Here is a 10,365-nt window from a genome sequence, read left to right on the forward strand (position 1 = left end):
TTTCCCAGAAACAACGAATACGCTAGAGAACACTTTAATCCAAAGTATGAAAACAGAATCAAATATTCATATTGTTACAAAAAAACAATGTAGAACAATGAATAAGAGGAAAATGATTTTAAAACTCAGAAAAAGACTTTGTGTCCCAGGATAGATATTTCTCTGAAATTATAAACTCTTACACCCCTAACAAATACACGGCCCAAATTGTCTAACTCACTGACGACCTCATAACGTTTAGTTTTTATTTTCAGCACCCTTGAAACTTTCAAACGCTGATTTCCTCTTTTACCTTCCTCTCCACCTCTCTTTCATTTTTCCTTTCTGTCCAACACAGACTCTATTGTCTCTTACTTGTAAATTATCTTCAACTTTTCTTTCTGACTGTATTCTAAATTACTTGCAGTCACCTGGAATAAGTTCAAAGTTAAACAGAACCACAATATGCATCCTTTAGTTTTATCCAAAGTTTACTTAGCCATGCAAGGGAACAGGAAGCACACACATTAGTGTGGCTTGGGCAAATATTCTCAACTCTCCCAATTTTTTCTAGGTGCCCCATCCCTTTCAGCATGTACCTTGCTTCACAAATTAAATAGTGACCATTAGGTGAGGTTTACCTCACTTTCTGTCACAAAAATTTACAGTTTCCTCTATTAATATTAAACTTCTTTTTCCTAGTACAGGGTAAAAGATATCTCTTTCCTGTTAAACAAGTGATACACATTTGGAAAGATACCACATCTCAGAGCAGTTGGACACTTTACAGAATGGATAATAATTGACATCTTCAATAGACAAATGTTCTGGACATCTGCTGGGTAGTGACCAATGAAACCAAAAGTTCTACAAGTTTGGGGAAATTATTCCCATTTAAATGAGTCTTTCTTGCTAGATGAGGTGGCACATGCTTGTAATCCCAGCACTTGAGAGGCTGAGGCAGGAGGATTGTTGCAAGTTCAGGACCAGCCTGAGTTAAAACTGAGTTCAAGGCCAGCCTGAACTGTATAATAAGACCTTGTCTCAAAAAGACCAAAAAAAAAAAAAAATACATGAGTCTTCTTTTCAGTCTGTTTATAATTATTTCAATGACTTGGATGTATATCACTTTTTGCATGCATTTAATTTAAGAAATGAACTGGGAATGGTGCTATTATTAGAGAAGGGGAGATTTTTCCTTAACCTTTTCATTAACTTGTCCTGTGAGGATGATATTCTATTTTTATAACAAATATACCCCACATTTAAAAATAGTATATAAGAAAAAAAAGCAAATAGAGTGAGGAATCTTTGAGGATTAGAATTTCAAAAAGATTGGCATCTCAGGAATATATGAGTGATTTTCAAACCAATATTTGAGGGAGGTGATAAATTTAATCATTTTTAATAAATATATGCCCAAGAAATACAAGCCATGACAAGAGGAACTTCAGCTGTGTGCACTTAGTATGTGTACACGATGCCCGCTGGGAGAGGACTTGTCTCCTGCACAGTTCGCAGTGCAGTGTTGATGTGAAAGTAGTGACTGCCCAAAAATAAAATCTTTACATTTAGATCACTCATCAAAAGAAATGTGATTTTTCTGAGAATACTAAACTGTTTCACCCAAGTTTTGCAGTAAAATATAATAATCAAAACCTTAAAGTAATCTAAACGCCCACTTACAAATTATGAAGCAATTGCATTTCTTTTACTCAAAGTTAAGTAAACTTTCCATAAATAAAATATAAATTTTAGTAACTTTTCTTGCAATGGCATTTTCATGAGTATAAAGAACAATAATAAATGACTCTCAAATGGATTTTAAAGTTTAAATAGTAAAGTAGCTATAAAGTTCTCCCCTCATTTTAAATTTTGATATTTAATTGCAAATTTTCTATATTAAGTTAAATTTTATATAATTATATACTGCCATTATATACATATTTATATATAATCTTCCATTTATTATCAGTTCATGTTTTTTCATATGTAATAAGTACTTTTTTGTGGGAAGTTAGTACATGTAGATACCCTATCTTGATCCTCTTTGCCTCCTCCTTCCCTCCTGTATCCACTACTTTTTTGTATGTGAGTACTGAATATTTTCACTTCAGTTCTTAAATATTTCACTTCAGTTCTTAAACTCAGTCTTTAAGGATTAAAGAATATAAGACCAAACATCTTTGGACATACTATTGACATTTTTATTCATTATGAGGTTATTCCTAACCTCAATGCTAGTAATATTTTTACTAAAATAATAAACAGATAGTGATCATATATTTTCATATGAATACATTTCCAAGGAGAAAAGTGAGACTATATAACAAATCCCCCATTTACAAAGATAGAATTTCATATTAGAATTTGTCTTAATTAATGGTGTGTGTGTTGAGTGGTGACATAAAGAATGAAAAAAATGCACCCCGCTTTGGCGCCTTAGAAATAAGAAGTAGGAGTACCATCTGCTTCGGAGAAAAATTGCTTTTACCCATCAATTAAATGTTTGTAAGCATTGTAAAATTTTCTCAAAAGATGTCTGTGCTCCTGGCATTAAATGTCATTTATAAAATACAATATAAATATTCATAAGTAGAACATGTAGGTATCCACAATGCTGAATTTTTTGCCTGAACAAAACCTCCATCAAAATGGAGCATTGTTGAAGGAATAACAAAATCCCAAATGAAGAAATGTTCAATTGTTTGGTATATAATGTGCTAAGAGTGGGTTTATGGATTTCAATACTGTCCTTTACCATTGCTACAAAAACTTTTTTGTTAAAAAATCAAGTAACAAATTGTCTGAATCACAGAGATTCAGGCAGATATTTTAGTTGCCTACTAATTTTGGACAAAGACTTTTTTTAAGAAATTATAGAATACTGTAGCAGATCTCTTTGTATCTGAGCTAAACTTGATTGTCTACTTTCTCACATCTAGATTACTGTGTGTCAGAAAAATTTAAATAATAAATAATTATTATTTAAATAATATAATTCCATAATAATTCTATAAAAATGACTTATAGATCACTGTGTTTTAAATTAAGTGACAACTCCAGTAGTTTGGACTCTTAAAAGTCCAAAGTTGAATGCAAGTGTGTGAGGGTGTGTTTTTGTGTTTATTAACAAACTAGAAAAGGGTAGAAATCTATATGGTTAGATGACTAAAATGTTCTCAGACCTCAAGTTGAAATACTAAAATGTTTTCAGCCCCCAAGCTGACATACTAACTTCTGCAAGTAACACTGGTTTGAGAAAATCATTATATGTACCTGGATCAATTACAAAGTACTGGCACTAATTGATCAATTCATTTTTTAAAAAAAGAAGAAATGTCTTATTCCTCTGAAAACTCACCAAATTAATTTGATTTTATTTTGTCCTGATCCTTCTAGTGAAGGGCCTACATTTATTAACAAATTTAAAAGAATATAAGAATAATTGTAAGGTTGAAAATTTCATACTTTTGAAGGGAGAAGGTGATACATGAAAGCACTATCTAAATGAAAGTGCTATTCTGCTTTACAAAACTCATGACAACCAATTTAAACCTTAGCTTTATGGTTAACATTATTGAGAATGTGCCTTTAGTCTTAAAAACCATAAAGAAAAGTGTTTCTGTACCATATATGCTATTACACAGGGACTTGTGTTTTGGGTTACATATTATTTATTTGGTGTATATATACATATATAATATTATAATGATTATAATGAAAAATAATATAAAAATTAATTAAAATGGAAAAAGATTTTATTATATTTAGAATAGATCAATTATCTTAGTTTTGACATGTACTAATTTCCCCTTTAACTAGACCAATTATAATTATTAATTTGAATCTGGAGAAACTTTACCATTTGAAAATCCGTGATATAATCATTAATAGTACTTAAGTAGCACTACTTTCATTTTAACATTTTATCTGTTTAACACCTTGCAAAATAAATTAAAAGTAACTTTCTCTTAAATAGAAAACTATTATTTGGTAGTACTTAAACTTCCATCATGCTGTATAATTCAGTTCATTTGTGTGCATTTAATAAGATGATTATTAGAAATGCACATGAAAATTATATGTAAAACAATAAAGTGAGAAAACCATACTTCACAACCAAATGAGTTTTAAGAACCATTTTATAAAAAATAACAAAGCAATTAGCATTATAGATTTAATCTACAATATAATAGAGTGCCTTTTTTTCTCAAATTACAGAGCCTTTCTGTAAAATTATATTGCATAAAATTACAAATATCAAGCACAATCCAAATGGAAATAAGAAATCAATAATTTTTAAATTACTTGCATGAGACAAATGTATTAAAAAGTATTAATCTGTGTGATTTGACCCAACATATAAATATATGATTTGGGAGAACAACAATTAAAGTTGTAGTTGTAGGGGTTCAATGTCTATTATTCAAGTTGAGTTTATATCAACTTGAATTAGATTGCTATAAATTTAGGACTTTAAAATTTCCATAAATATAAAAAAATAAATATTTTTAAAATATGCACAGTAGGAGTTAAAAAGAGAATCAAAACATTATTGAACACTGATTAAACATACAAGAGACAATAACAGACCATTTGAAGGACCAAATCAAGAAAGTTATAAAACTTAGAGAAAACAGTATGCTCTTCCTCAGCAATTCTTTTATCTACTTTAAACAGAAATGAGCTAAACTCTGATAAAAAGAAACAAATTGGTAACAGGAGTTAAAAACTACAAATGAAAATAAATGAACAAAACAGGATCCAATTATATACTGTGGATGGGAAACTCATTTTACTTCCAGGTATAAAATGTGAAAGTATGAGAAAAGTCATCACATACAGAGAGCAAGCAAAAGAGACCTAAGGAAATGGCATTCATGTCAGCCCAAATAGACTTTAAATGAAAACTGCTATAAGAGATAAAGGAAATTTTATTTCTAAAAGTTTTAATTCCTAAAAAAAAGACAAAATCATGCACCAAATAGAACTCCTCCAAAATGTATAATGTGAACGTTGACAGAATTGAAGACAGAAAGAGACAGTTCTTCAGTAATGATTAAAAACTTCATTGTTTGACTTGCAATGTATAGAAATGATGGATAGAATATCTAGACAGGATATCAATAAAGAAAGAGTTGACTTGTGCAATACTATGAAACAGCTACACCAAACAGCATATATAAAACACTCCACAAAACAATACCACTATACAGATTCTCTTCAAGAGTACATGGAACATTTTCTGTAGTAGATCTGATAGTAGGTCATAAAATAAGTCTCAATAAATAAAAAAGTTGAAGCCATATAATATTTCTTTTCTGACCACAATGGGTTGGGGCTAAATATCAATGACAAAGGAAACTGGGAAATTCACAAATATATGGAAAATTAACAATATATTTATAAACCACCAAAGGGTGAAAGTAAAAATCACAAAGGAAGTTACCAAATACAAAGGACAAATAAAAATGAAAACAGAGCATGACAAAAATTAGAGGTTTGGGTGAAGACATTGCTCAAGGAAAATTTATAACTGGAAATGCCTACTCTTAAGAAAAGTGAATGGACTCAAATCAACAATTTAACTATATTTTAAAGAACTAGAGATGGAAGAATAAACGACCCCAAATCTAGTAACATGGATGAAATATAAAATATGATAGTGGAAATAAGTAAAGTAAAAAGTAAGAAGACAATAGAGCTAACACCATTCAATGTCGGTTCTTTAAAAAGATCAACAAATTGGACAAATCTTTAGCTAGACTGATCAAAACCAGTTAAGTCAGAAATGATACTGGGACCAGCACTACACAATTTAAAGAAATGAAAAGGATTTGGAGAGAATAACATGATGAGTTTTATACCACCAGCTTTGAAAACATCAAATAAACAAATTCTTTGAAATACACAAATTACCAACAATAACTGAAGAAGAAACAGAAAGTGTGTAGCAGGCAGAGGAATTGAAACCATAATCAATAACTTCCCAATGAAAATAATACTAGAAGGCTGTATAAGTAAATCTTACCACACATTTCATTTAAATAAGAACTACCATAAATCCTTCTCAAGCTTTTCTATAAAATTGAAGAAAAGTATCACTTCATAAGCTATTACTCTGATATCAAAGTCAGATAAAAATATCATAAGAGGGCCGGGCATGGTGGCACATGCCTATAATCCCAGCACTCGAGAGGCTCAGGCAGGAGGATCCTTGTGATTTCGAGGCCAGCCTGAGCTACAAAGTGTGCTTAACTTCAGCCTGAACTGCATAGTGAGACTCTGTCTCAAAAAGACAAAAAAAAAAAAAATAAGAAAAGAAAATCACAGATCAGTATTCCTCATGTGTGAAAATACAACGATCTCCAAAGAATCTTGACAAATCAAATCTAGTAAAATATTAAAAGATTACGTACTATGACCAGGTAGAAGTTGTTCTAGGAATGCAAAGCTGTTCAAAAGCAAATAACTAATGAAATACACAATGTCAGCAGAATAAAAGCGAAGAAATATAATCTCAAGTAATACAGAAGAGACATTTGACAAAATTGAACACCCTTTCATCATTAAGAACTCAGTGAACTAGGAATTGATATCAACTCCCTAAATAATGAAAATCCATACTTAACTTCCTACAGACAGTAGCATGTTCAAAAAAGACAGTTCAAAAGAAGTTTTAAGATATAAGGAAGTCTAAATTCAGTCCTTCTAGGAATAGTATTGAAAATTCTAGAAAGGGTAATTAAAAATAAAGGAATTAATAAAACACATCCAATAAAAAGATAATAAAAGAATCTCTGTTTACATATGTAATTATTTTATATACTAAAAGTTCTAAATATCATACACACACACACACACACACACACACACACACACGCCTTCTCATTAAAGCTCAGGAACAAGCACAGTAAAATTAAATGGTTGAAAAGTCAACACTAAAATATTAAATGCATACTTATAACTTAAAAATAAACAAAGATAAGAGGAAGTATATAATTATGTCTATCATGATAAAATAGCTAAGAACATATTTAACCAAGGAGGTGAAAAACATGTACATTGAAAAGTACAAAAATAGTTATTGGCACACGCCTGTAATCCCAGCACTTGGAAGGCTGAGCTAGGAACATCACTAAGTTTGAAGCCAGCCAGGACTACATAGTGAGACTTTGTCTCAAAAAACAAACAAACAAAATTATTGGATGAAATATCTGGTTATATGTGCAACCATTTTGAAGTAACATTATGTAATATAACAACCATTTTTAATATCCTATTACCATGTTTTGAAATTCTGTATCATTTTTATTGTTTTCTAGGCTGTTTTATGTATTTGTTTTTGCTATTTTGGTTTGTTTATCTTTTCTCTTGAAAATGAACATACATATATAAAAGGATACGTGGGGTAGGTGTATTGCTGATGTCTGTGGCTTATTGAAAAGAACAGTCAGTGCTTAAAATTTTCTTTTTCCTTGACCAATTTTGCACACTTAAATCTGGTAATCAAAATGGCTGATCTGAAATCAACAATATGCAGTGCAAGAACCACTGTTGAACTCCTACCCTCTTGTATGCTGAAGCTCTGCATCATTTCCAATGATTTTTAAAATTATTTGTTACTGTCTCTGATTGTTTGATCAATTTCACAATCTTACGTCTGGTGAACAGAGCAACTTCACTGAAGATAACAGTATGTAATGTAGCAACCATTGTTAATTCCTATCAATTTTTTTGAGGTCATGTATCATTTTTGTTGTTTTTGTGTTGTTTTGATTTTGTCTTCATTGTTGTTTTGTTAGTTTTTTTAATCTGTAAAATAAAAAAAAGAAATTTTATTTACTGAAGGAAATTCATTCTATGTTCCTAAGTAAAATACATACTATATTGGTAAGATGTCAGTAATAACAAAGTGATTAATAGAGTCAACCTAAAATCTATCAATACAGTAACCCAGCTATTATCAAGGGGGAATACATTTGAAGACCCCAGTGGATGTATGTGTGTATGGAGCATACTCAAATCTATTCAGGCTATATTTTCTTTGATCAAATATCTAAATATCTATAATAAGATTTAATTTATAATTTACACATAGGAAGACATTAATAACAATAACTAGCAAAATAGATTAATGTTACCGATATATTGTAATAAATGCTGAGAATATATGATGTTGTACTATTTTGCAAAGCACTTCTGGCTTCTCTTTAGTGTGTCTGACTTTACAACACCAGCACTTCTGTGCTTTGGGACAAAAGTATTGGTGTTTTCAGTAAAATAAGGTTTGCTTTAGCGCTAGCACTGAGAGACTGTGACAGTTGATTAAACCAACAGAACTCATCAAAAGGGGGAGAGGCCTGTGCGGCTTGGATACACTGAACAAAGGGGAGACTGGGGTGCTCACTAGACAGAGGACAACATGAGATGTCATCACGCTACTCAAGGCGGTGAACAGCTAGAATGTGATTTCAAATACCAGGAAATTTTCATTAAATATTTTGAAACTATGACCTACTATGTAAAACTGAAATAACAGAAAAATGAACCTGTAGATGAGAAAACTACTGTATTCCACTCCTTAAATTCATATGAAATTGTAATGGAACTCCAGCACCAAAAATAGACTTTAAAAAGAAAAGCAAACTTGTAAGATTCACATTTTTTGGTTTCAAATATTACTGGAATCGATAGTTATCACAATAGAGTCGCACTGACTAAGGGCATACATACATAATAATGGGATAGAATTGAAAAGTGATAAACAAAATCGTGTAAGGTCAGTTTATTAGTGGCAAGGGCTCCTATTCCACTGAATGGAAAAGAAAAGTTTTTCTTTTAAAATGAAGATAGCCCAACTAGATTCCACATGCAAAAGAATACATTGGATTCTATCACATAGAAAAATGAATTTAAAATGGATCAATGACTTGAATATAGACAGAAACCCATACCTTGTAAGAGAAACACAGTTAATCTTTATGACTTTGCATTTGAGAGTGGAATGAAACAATTACCTATTTCACATACAAAATGAAAAATAAAAAGCAGATATAAATCGGACTTATTAAATATTTAAAAAATATTTTTGAAGCAAGACATTATCAGCAAAGTAAAAAGGAAAAGCATGTAATGGGAGGAAATATTTGCAAATTCATATCCAATAAAGAGTTCTATTGAGAACAGGTAAATAACTCTTAATACTCTACCATAAAAGAAAAATAACACTATTTACAAGGAAAATATTTTTCCACTGATAGAGACTGTTTGGGGTCCTTGTAGAACCTGGAAAGTAGGGGTGATGGCTACACAATACAGTCAATAAAATAATGATACTGAATTATGTACTTAAAAACCTTAGCATGACACACATTGTCATAAGTACATAATAATATATTATATATAAAAATATTACATATATAATTTTTATAAAACTCTCTCATCCATAAAATATAGACAACGGTATAAACAGACTTGAAAACTAAGAGTTAGATGAAGTTGTGTTAGGGATTTTGATTTATAGAAATACAATTTTAATAAGTAAGTAGCAAAATATTTTATCTAATGCAATTTTCCAAATAAAACAGAAATAAAGTCTGTTCCATGATTTTTAAAGCTTTATTCATGAGCATTGGAAAGTATAATAAAACTATCAATAATGATTAAAATAATTTGTACTACACAATTAACATTAAAGTATAGGATTTGTTTCATATCCTCATTTATTTTTATTAGTATGTATTTTTGGTATACACTGATTACATTCATTGTGGGGATTTGGTTCATACACAGCACATCTTAAGTCTTCCTATATTTCCTTCCCGTCCCTCCTTTCCCCTCCCTCCTCATTCCATCTCTTGATCCCTTTCCCATTTGCAAAATGTCTATTTTCCTGTTTCCTATTATCTATCTTTTATCTTGCTCTTTCATTTGTTTAGGCTTTGAGATTTTCATTTAAGAGGAATCATGTGATGTTTAAGCTTGTGGTCAGATTTATTTCTCTTAATATTATATTCTCAATGTATTTTCCTACAAATGATTCAGGTTTATCCCTCTATACACACAATATTACGTCACTGTGTTTGAATATTATATTTTCTTTATCTCTTTATCTGTGGATAGGCATATAGGCCACTTCCAAGATTTAGCTATAATATATTGTGTTAGTATGAGCATGGATATGCGTGTATCAGTGAGGACTTTTACTCTTTCAGAAAGATCACTAGAAATGTAATATCTGAGACAAATAGAATTTCTATTTTCAGTTTTTGAAGAAATTTCACACTAAATTCCATATTAGTTTACATTCCCACTGCCAAGGTACAAGGGTTCATTTCCCCCACAGCCTATTCAGAATTTGATATTTAATTTCTTGATAGT

This window comes from Chinchilla lanigera, unplaced genomic scaffold, assembly GCF_000276665.1.
Source record: "Chinchilla lanigera isolate Chin_1 unplaced genomic scaffold, ChiLan1.0 scaffold00001, whole genome shotgun sequence".
NCBI classification, from domain to species: Eukaryota; Metazoa; Chordata; class Mammalia; order Rodentia; family Chinchillidae; genus Chinchilla; species Chinchilla lanigera.